At 37.8% G+C, this 10,812-nt stretch overlaps 1 protein-coding gene across 3 annotated transcripts in view; it reads left to right on the top strand.

Moving 5' to 3' along the window:
- RNF182 (ring finger protein 182) overlaps positions 1–10,812 on the top strand; it is a 31,575-nt gene that overhangs the window by 705 nt on the left and 20,058 nt on the right. The window contains exons 2-3 of one of the 3 annotated variants that reach the window (XR_014896486.1): positions 6,245–6,385; positions 10,292–10,677. The gene's annotated coding sequence lies outside the window, so the exon portion shown is untranslated. Of the gene's footprint in view, positions 1–773; positions 886–6,244; positions 6,386–10,291; positions 10,678–10,812 lie in introns of those variants that run through there. The other 2 variants (XR_014896485.1, XR_014896484.1) reach the window with 2 other exon arrangements.

Genomic DNA, 10,812 nt, shown 5'->3' with positions numbered 1-10,812 from the left:
GAAGCCGAGGGCAAATGGCAGGGCGAGAAGTAGCCCGTCTTGTGACTTTTTGAGTCTCAGAGGCGCAGGTGGCGTAAGGATGGTGCGGGTTCAACCGCGCAGCTCTGCCGTGAGCACTGCGTGTCTCGGGGGTCGCTTCTTCCCTGCCAGCCTGACAGGTCAGGTTAACTATCCTGGCAGCGGTTTGCAAGATAAGCTTACGTTGAGGGGGGAAGCATACTTCGGGGCTTCCTTCCCTTTYGGTGACAAGGTCTTGCAACCGGTGGGCTCAGCTTATCTGCGCTGAGGACAGCGTTTGTGCGTCTGAAGTGTCATTCCTGCTTATTGGAATAAAAAGTATGCTTTCCCCCGGGGGTTCCTTTGTTTACAAAGTTGAATTTGTTCAGTCTGACAAAGCAATACCGAATAGGATGACGGTTTTGAAATGTATTTCWTATAAAAACCAAGAATACAAAAGGTTTGGAACTGAAAAGTAACAAATCAAGAAATTGCTGCTTATTTTTAGGCGTAAGAGTGCCACAAGGTTTTATGTGAAATGAGTTTGTTGCTTTCAGATTCAGTCTCACTAGAAAATAGAGTTAAGTGACAGAGATGAATATCACAGGCGTGCTTATCTTGTGCAAGCAAGGGTAGTCAAGAGCTATCTGGCTTCAGCTCTTGACATACTAATGTCAGAGGGTCAAGAGGAAGGTTGTTAGCAGGACAGTCGCCTGAACAATGTTGGCAGTGGTTGCATAAATAACATCTCAAGCACATTTATTTCAGCAGAAGTTGAAAATTCAGAGCAACTTCCTGATGATAACAGACCGGCTGACCTTGCATGATCAGGTCCTAAGGAATGGCTGTTATCGTTCCTTGCTGAATGATTTAGGAAATAACCTAACTGTAAGTCCAAGGTAAAATTGCACCATGGCATGCATGCAGCCAGTGGGATGCTCTAAACATGAATCTTCCTAGATGTGAACAGGAATAAATGGRAAATAACATGTGAGATAAGGAGAGTGTGGCTATCACAGTTATTGAGTGGGTAGACAAAATTGATATTTTAAGTAGCACATAATCGAAATGTCATCACATTACTCAAGACTTAAAACACTGTATGTAAGGTAATATCAGGTACAAGAACCCAAAGTCTAATATTGGCTGGATGAAGTTTATTTGTAAAAATAATAAAGAATAAAAATTGTGACTGTCAAATGAAAGGTGCATCTACCAAAGTCATCTCAGTGGAAGAGATGAAAACATTCTTTAAGAGAGAGAAGAAACAGCTCTCTTCAGCAGTTGTGAACACAACTAGCATATAAACTTGAGACAGGCTTCTATTGGCAAGAAACGTATAACTGGAATTAAGTTTTAAATTAAGGTTAATCAGGGTTAAACACTTCAACTTTATCTATTGCTATGATATTTCTCATTTAAAATTTATTTTGAGAATTCAGATCTAATCAGTTAGAAGCAAAAAAAACCCCAAATTTAGAGTGGAATTTCTTGGTTGTGTTGATTGCAATGGTTTGCCCAGCATTTAAAAGTGTTTGTCTTATGCTTTTTTGTGAAGTGTCACAACRGTTGTTCTGTTAAAATTTAAGTCATAACTTGAATGACTTCTGTTTTTATGCAACACTGAAGAACAAACTCTCGAGTTTATTAAATGTATAAAAATGGAGACCTCAGGTTAGTATAGCATGATGGAAAATAGCATTTCAAGATCATATTTTGGGCTATCTGAAATTGAATGCACCTAGTAGGAAATAAAAGGTCAACTGTGTATAATAAAGACCTGGGGACTTCTGTTCCCTTGGTCTGCATGGCAGAGTATGAGCAAAACATCAGAACTCAATATGATCCTGTCTTAAAAGCCAAAGGGATAAGCAAAATGCTTATGGCCCTGCTGATATGTCACATTCCAATACTGAAATTGTACTGTGTGGAACAATTGCAAACTCTATTTGATGAGGTTTATCAGAGAGGAAAAAATGAAGTGAAATGAAATGAAAGTTGAGGCAGTAGCAGGAAAGAAACAGGATAATGCACTATAGAAAATATGACCCATAATATAGTCTGGCACATTAAAAGAGCTTCTGATGGCTTAGGCAGTTCTAGCATCTAGATCATAGTTGTCCAGACTSTGTCATTTCACAACTTTTTGGGGCCCTTCAGTCCAAGCTAGGTTCATAAAAATCTTGTTCTCAAATTGTCATGAAAGAGTTCTGTAAAGCTTTTATACTGCACTCTGTACAGTGCTATAGGGCCACCACAGGGGTCAATGCTTACCAGCTTCTCCAGTCCCAGTTTAATACGTGTTTTATCCTAGATTTGAGGACTCGAAGATAAATGCTTTTCCGAAGCTAGGATGCCGTAACCAGCAGTTATTTCAGGTATAAAGAGACACTTATCACCTACTGTCTAGAGGTTGCTTCCAGCAAGGTTGCTAAGGAGTATTAGGGAACCTTAAGAGCAAAGCTCAGGAAATTCTCCTGTGGCCTTTGCCCATGTTATTTGCTGAAATGCTTCCTAACCAGTATAAACTAATGTTCTGACAGTAATATACTGTGGGCAGACATGTGTACCTTAGAGTAGTGGAACATATGATAATTATGACTTCCCTGATTAAAAGATAAAAATATGCAAGTATAAGAATACTATASTAAGCTGCAAAGAACTCAGGCCTCTTGAAAACTACATCTTAGGTTTCAGATTAATTTACAAAAAAACACATGAAGAAGTGTATCCATCTCTTAACAGTCTAAGATGTGAAGCTTTTACACCACTAAAACACTTAATTTTTTAAACCTCAGCCCTCTGTCATTTTACTCAGCTTGGTTTTCCTGCAGATCTGATGCAATACAGCAGTTAGACACAGCAAACACCAGAATTAGCATAGCTATCCTTTTCTTGGTTTGTGTTTTTCACTATAGACAGACTAATCCAAATTTTCATGTCTGATAGGGCTTACATCTAAATTATTCTGAAATGAGTGGATATTCATGTGAAGGTTTAACTCAAATTAATTATTCCAGGATTAGTACCTGTAGTAAAATTCTAAATGCATAACTCTCCAGACAAGCTCTGTGCAAACCTTAGTAAAAATTTAAATTATATAGCAGCAATTAAATTTAGTCCATGTAGCATGAGGACCTGAGATGCTCCAAAATCTCTGAAGTGTTGAGCAGCGACTTGAAATTCATTAAGGGTTTCCGTGATATCTCTTGCTGTTTCCAGGGAATTTAGCCAAAGTGAAACAAAGTTATGAGTCTCTGAAAACCTTGGCTCACAAATGTTTCGTAGGTATATATTGAGTTTTGGAGGTAATCAGTAATGGTCACTGCTACTGGTGCTGCTGTGTTCAGGAGCTAGAGTCGGGGGAAACTGTCTTGCCCCATCTCTCAGCTTTGCTGCTTCAATTAGAAGTTATCTAMGCGATAATGGAGAAGGTGGTGGCCTGGTAGAAAGCAAGGGTGTGATAATCTAGGTTTGAGAATAATAATTTAGGGGAGCCTGAAAAAAAAAGCTGGAAGATGTATGGGACTGAAGTCAGGAACAAGGCAAGGTTTAACGTGTGCACAGTCTGTGATGGAGAGTTAGACCTGGAGTCAGGGAGCATGGTGGGAGCAAGCTAGTTGGGGCAGATATGAGGAATTGGGATGAGATGGGACTGGAATTAGGACAGGCTGGAGGAGCCCTGACCAGGAAAACCCATAAGTATTAGAATGTGTGCTCCATTTCCTTTTGGTGCCTGGCCCATAGTTGAAAGGCTTATGTTTTCAATCTATTTCTTTTAGGCCACTTTTTGTAAGGCTTCARGGAACATCTGTGGTGAAGGCAGTTGTCAGGGAACGCAAACCTTTCCGCGGTAGTTTCRGGGAAGGTCATGTTCTGATGGGGGGAACTCACCATGGCAGGCAGTTCATGGAAAAGAAAGAGGCCTCCCATTTCAGATGATGGATGGATAGCCACTCTGTAAATSTCATGCAGGAGATGTGCTCCTATGAACTGAAATGAAATATTCCACCCTTGGTGACTCATGAGCATTGACCCGATCTGAATCTACTTGAAAAAGTGTCTGACCTTGAAGTTTTTACTGTGGAATAGTTTTACGTAAAAGGTTACAGAACTATAGTACAGTTTTAGTCATACGATCACGTATCATTTTCTTCCACAGGAAGCTTCATTGAGTGTGCAGGACATTTGGCGGTCATTTAGTGAACATTTTGTTTTATTCTTGTTTAATTTGTAGCCCCCCACAGCCCACTCATTGCACATCATTTAAACCTCGTACCAAACAGAGCATTGYTYTTCTTTTATGGACTTTCATCTGGCTGTCACATTAACAAGCATACAAATGCAATTCAGTGAACTGAAAAAGATACAGGAAGATAAAAGCCCTTATAGTACATGAACATTATACAACACATCATCTGTACAAAGTATGATTCAAGCACTACCCCAAATTCCTGCTAAAGTTGTTTACAAACTTCTAGTTGGATAAGCTAAGTATTTTCCAGGTTAGAAGACACTCTGGCAAGCCTTTTCGAGCTTTGAGAGTTAGTTGTAGGAATTGCTTAACAAATGAAAGGCCAATGTCAACCTAATGACTGAGTGGGTTTGCTTCCACCACWGAATGCTACCATACAGATACTTCAGATGTGCCGTTATGCATTAGGAAACAAATGGCTTCTGCAGACTCCCCGTGAGCCCAAGAATTCTTGTCAGTACCCACAAGGTAACTACTAAAGGGTCAGGCCAGATACCCTGCACGCTCAGCAAAGCTTCCTGTGAAAGAAATTCCTGTGTGGTTGTATAACCAAAACTGTATTATAGTACATAAATACAATAGAAAGCTGATGTTTTGTAACTCTCATAGTTGGCTTTGTCTTCTGTATATTGCAGCCATTTTACTCAAGTTCCCCATAACCGGTACCACTGGTATTTTGTGTTTTGCTAAAGCCATCTACCCCAAATTTGAAAACACACACACACACAAAAAAAGAAGAAAACATTGGTTATGGTTATTCCAAAGGTCACATCTGTATTAAAAATATAAAAAATATATTAAAAGTGTCTAGCTCCAGCCTCCTGACATTACTTCTTTTTATGTCTGTGTCCACTAAATCAAAGAGCCCTTTTGTACTTGATGCTTTATTTCTGTCATTAAGTTGCCTCCCATTCTCGGTTTGGTAAACTAGCAGGTTTTGCTGTTTATCTCCAATCATTCAACATCCCTTTAAGAATATGAGCATCAGAATTGTGTGAAATATCTTAGTATCACTCTCACTGAAGCAAGAATAGTAGTGTATATTGTATATTCTGAAGGTTTGGTTTGATGCTTTCAGACTTTGCACCTGGCTATATTCAGGTGCATTTTGTTTCAGTGAGCCAGGTTTGCCAAATAATCCTGTCCTCATAATTTACTGCTCTGCTAAATCTGGTGCAATCCATAAAATTTGTCAGCAGCTACTTTATATTTCCTTCAAGATCACCAGTGTTAACATCTACTAACCTTTGTCCTCAGGCCCCCATTTGAAACATCTCTATTTGATGGTTTCCTCTAGCAGACATTTGTTGAGAAATGTCAGTCAGTTTTTAATCTACATGCTTTATTCACACTGTGCAGTTAGGTACCCCACTTACGTGAACAATGATACTTTTCTCTGTAGCAATCCTGTACAGTAACTATGCAACTAAGAAGAAAACACTTTAAAATTAAGAAGAATTTATCATTTCTTTTGTTACTTTCTCATTTTGTTTGTCTCACCTCAGCAAAGCTATTGTTAGATGGAGGCCYTCTGTGTATTTTTTTAATATTCTAACATATTCTGTCTATTCTCCTCCATCATAGACCTGAAGTTGTCTCATCCTTGCTATAGGATTCTGAGATAAAAGTTCTCGATGATTATACTGTTAACTGTCAACACCGTGAATAACACTTGTTAAATAAATGGAAATGAAGTATGATCTTACTGGTCAGATATATCTAAAAGGACTAAAAGAGACAGTGTCCCCTGACTGTATGGCCTATGTTGTCTTCTGTTGGCAATATGTAATATTTGAGACAATAGGTGATGAGTGTCCGCTCATTTAAATATCAGTTAAAGATGAGGAATTTCCTTTCTCGCCATCTCTATTCTTTAAAACTCAGGAGCAAATATCTATCTAGTAGGATGAAAAACTGCCTTTCTTAATACCTTAACTTTCTCTTAGCCTAAAACATTAACATCTTAATCATAAACTACTGTGTCTCCCATAGGACGGAAAGAGAACAGAGGACATACCAACAATGAATCATCTGTTTTTATTATCAGTCATTCAGACGCTTYGGTGATGGATGGAGGAATATATAGCGCTCGGAGCTATGAGCCTGAGCTCGCCAGGAGTTGGGAGTTGGCAGGTARGTCCGTGGAAGCTCACCAAAATGCTTTCTCAAGAATCACATCTCTTGTTTTACAGATTATATTTTTTAAAATTGTATCTTATTCTACAAAAGTATCTGTTTCAGCCAATGGGATCATACTTACATATATCTAATGTCAGTGGAACTTAGGCACGTACATACCTGTAAATGTGCTCAAGTAAGGATCTGAAAAAGGATGCTTTCCTGGATGGGGAATAGACAAACAGCATTTACAAGAGTGAGGCAGAGCTGAAAATCAATGACRAGCTGGTGATACAAAAAAAAAAAGAAGCAATAATACTGTATTTCMTTGGATCCCATAAAATTCCCAGACAAGTTAGTTTCCAGACAATCTCATGACATCTGTCTGATGTCTGAATAAGTGAAATTCTCTTATATGAGTCCTTTGCCTACCTGTGCCATCTGTCAGGATGGTGAAAGCATTTTATAAGCTCTGGAATGGAGAAAAATTGAGTGTGGTGGTATGTATCTTYCTTCCTTCTCCTGGTGTAACTCCCAAGATCACTTGCCCAACAGTGGTATGCTGTGGTTATGGATCTGGCAACACTTGCATTATAAAGTGTCTTTATATGAGCATAATGTAACACAGTCAAAGCATTTGCTTCAGGCTAAAGTGTATATTTTAGGAACTGAGGATAATTTTCAATGTGCTCATCAGTGTAAATATAAGGCTTCAGTAACACTTATTGATGTAATCTTTTATAATACAAATTCTCTTCAACTTTGGGACAGGGAGGATAGAAGCATGGCGCAATAACATGTAGAAAAACTTTATGATACTCTCTTTTAGTGCAGTTTTGTTATTCAGATATAGGTATGAATGAGTAAGAATGAATGTGTGGGTATTAGTGCAGTTTTGTTATTCAGTGTGGGTATGAATGAACAGCCTTCTGAACTTCATTGCATGTTAAAAATTAAGTCTCCTCACTCTTTCTGTTTCTGTTCTAGTAGAGTAAAATTATCTATAAAAATAATTTTGCAGGTCTTATAATCTGTTTTCACTATGAATACTATTAAAACGATGATGTTTGAATCACCGTGTTGTCATATATATAGACTACATAGGATATATATTTTGAAATTCTGTAGGTCTCTTGAGAGTAGTATAGCTTTTCTGTAGTTATAGTCCATATGCAYGCACATATATATTTATACATCTACCCTCTCCAGAAAGCTATGGTATCTTAAATTGCACTAACGTACAAACATATGTGTGTGTTTCTATTTGCAAGATAGGTCAAGAGTGTAGGTTGACATCACAGACACATATGTGGATATCACATATGTGCCGTGCTGTAAATTGTTGTACAAGCAGTTCATCCCTGTGATTTTTTGTTTGCCTATTGCTCAAGGAAGAGAAATAATTTCACACAATATGATCAGTAATGAGCAGCTGAGGACATAATTCTATGCAGGTGTCCAAAAGAGAAGTATTTACCGCTGGCCATAAAATAGGAAATTTTACCGAACAGTAATTCTGCCTTGCTGCATATTTGCCACCTCCTCCTTTTTACTGCTTTGCTCTGCAACTCTTTCAATACCAATGTATTGTATCTTTTTTGTTCTTTGTACTTATTTTTGTCACACCTTTTTTCATTTATGATCTCCTATGTGTGAATGCAGGAAAGCTAACTTTATTAGAATACAGATTTTTTAAAAAGGTGTTTCAAAGAGTTACTCTAGATGTTTTGCTGCTCACACACTAGCAGTTTTAACCAGAACAGTGATAAAGAATGAAACGAAACATGAACTAATGCTATGAGAAATATTAGCTCCTGCAAAATAGAAAAGATGCAGTGTTCAGCATATGACTGTCCATATTGAGGACTAAGGCTAACATTACTCCAATATTTCTGATTTGGGGTTCTTTTGATAATGTTTGAACAGTTATATTTGTCAGTATATTTGGAGATTTTCTYTTTTTCTYTTTCTTTTTTTTTGGCTTCCATCAATGTTTGCATTGAGGTTGTATACCCATAAAATTAAAATCATATTTAATTTGGAGTGTATGTCTCACAGTAATGTGCATAGCTGATAGATTTGATTTGTTGCTATTTATTGTTAAAATATCAGCAATATATTTGATGACAGGCAAGACACAAAATATAGCCTCTACTGTACAGAATTTAGGGTCTAAAAAGGCAGAAGTACACTAGGGAGGATACTTAAGAAAATTCCCGAGAATTTACATTAATACTATTTGAACAGAGAAGGACATTAATACTGTTTGGCATCACTTTTCAATTGAAATGGTTTAGAWTGGTTTACTGGGATTTTGTTTGTTTGTTTGTTTGTTTTTAAACATAGAAAAGATGGGAGAAATGGGTCTTGAGAAAAAAAATGTGAGTGAGGAGAGTGTTTTCTGGACTTGAATGTGGATAAGAATGAATTTCTGTCCTGGTAGTATGCCTTTTAAAATACCTAGCTTTGTACTACCAGTGCACACTGTAATGTTTAGGTCACATTTTCTAGAGAACACACTGAAAGAGTATTTTAGACCATATACTGTAAACAGATGCTCTGAAGCATAGAAAAATGAGTGTGGAGCTCTCACATAATAGGCAAAGCCTGGAGGACTTGTGGAAGAAAACAAAGTGAATCCATATATTGCAAGATGATATTGTTCTGAGAGAAAAAAAATCTTAGGAAAGCAGTTTCATCAGCATTCATAGCACTAGGCAGAGGCGCAGTTCCTGTGAAGCCTGCTCCAGAAATGACATCATTCATCCACAGTGACATACTAGGCCACTCAGACTGGCACACAAATATTGAGCAGCTGCCCTACACAACTCCTGTTGCGTATTTCCAGCAGTATAAAGAGTCTAGTCAGAGATATGAATGGTTATTCACCCATCTGCAAAAAGAAATTTGGTGTGCTAGGCAGCAAACAGCAAGCATCATACATTTACTGATGGGCAKTGCTATGATGGGGAAGCCACAGGGAATTGTGCTGATAGGAAATGTGCAAAGATTGGGCTTCTGTTCAGTTAAACCCTTTGGTTCCAACAATGTCATTGACGAAGCTCACTTCCTCTGTGCRGCTCCAGATGTCCATAAAGAACTTTTTTTTTGCACACCAATCTTTCTTTCACATAAACAAAAAACTTCCACTAACACACCAAACACAGTCTTTGGACTRCTGGAGGTCTGAGAAGAAGGGGGCTCAAGCACTATAGCACTGCTCTGCCTTCCCTCTCCAGGTGCTCTTGAAAGATTATTTTTGGGAAAAAGCTGTGAACATTGCATTTCTGCAGCTGGCTGTTGGGCACTGGGATATGGTAGGCAGAATCACATACTTCAGACCAGTTTTAAAGTTTCTCTTATTTACATTTTGAACCTAAAAGGACCATTGTTAAGGAATAGAGGAGTATAGAGGCGTCTTTGATCGCCTGCCTAGACTGAATGAATTAGCTAAACTGTGAATATCTCACCTCAAGTGATCATTATTGTTCATCATTGTGACAAGCTGGATGGAGCAAACATAATAATTAATACAAGGCGTTGTGGTGATGGTGTTGTGTTCCAGTTTTAAGTTGGTTATCCTGAGCTGCTGTTTTATTTAAGCAACTCTTGGATAATTCTGTTAGTTCTTTCTTCTGTCTTGAATCAGCATTTAAAAAGAGATGTGTCCTCTGAGTGAAGTGGGTTTAGAAGGGAGATGTCTGTGTTTGCGTGTGTGTGCTCCTCTTTCTCCCTCTGTGAATATCCCTTCAAGGGATTGATTGTAGAGTACAACTATGTCTTACTATTTTTCTTGAAATCTCAGATAAAATTCTCTACTCAGTATTATTGTATGCATATGCTACTTGTTGACCAAAATGTTAATTTATCAATGTAATAGATGAAGAAGTGTATCATGCTACTTTTCTTCTACACTTTCAGGAATGCATGAAGTGTTTTATTTTGGTCGAACAACTGTCATTAGCAGCAGTACCTTACCTGATGTGATTTTCATTATGAGGATACAGTAATGCTCATTTCAGCTCTTACCTTGAAGTATCATGTATCATTGTATTTTCCCTAATACATAGTAACACATTCAGAAGAATGGAAGTATGGTATGTGAGGCAACAACTTCCCTCCTCAGTAAACCTTCCTGGAAAACACACTGTGTGTTTGATCTGCTTTTGAAAATCAGAATCATCAGTCAGAGAAGTAATACATTACAAAGAAAATTATCGAAAAATGTGACTGTTTCTGTAGAAGAGATAAAACTAAATTTATCTTTATTTGATGATGCAGTTCATGCATGATTCAAATAAATGTCATCAAAGGTCAGTCTTGTTTGTATGTTTCTTTTAGTGTTTTTGTCCAAACCCAAGAATCTATAATGAAATAAAAGCCTGTGTACAAAGATTCCGTGAAGTGCCTTGCTTAAACTTAATGGCCAACCTCATGTTTGA

This window comes from Rhea americana, unplaced genomic scaffold (assembly GCF_003343005.1).
Source record: "Rhea americana isolate MKP2758 unplaced genomic scaffold, rheAme1 scaffold_31, whole genome shotgun sequence".
Taxonomy (NCBI): Eukaryota; Metazoa; Chordata; class Aves; order Rheiformes; family Rheidae; genus Rhea; species Rhea americana.
Note: the sequence above shows the minus strand (reverse complement) of the source record. Positions and strands in the feature narration are given on the sequence as shown.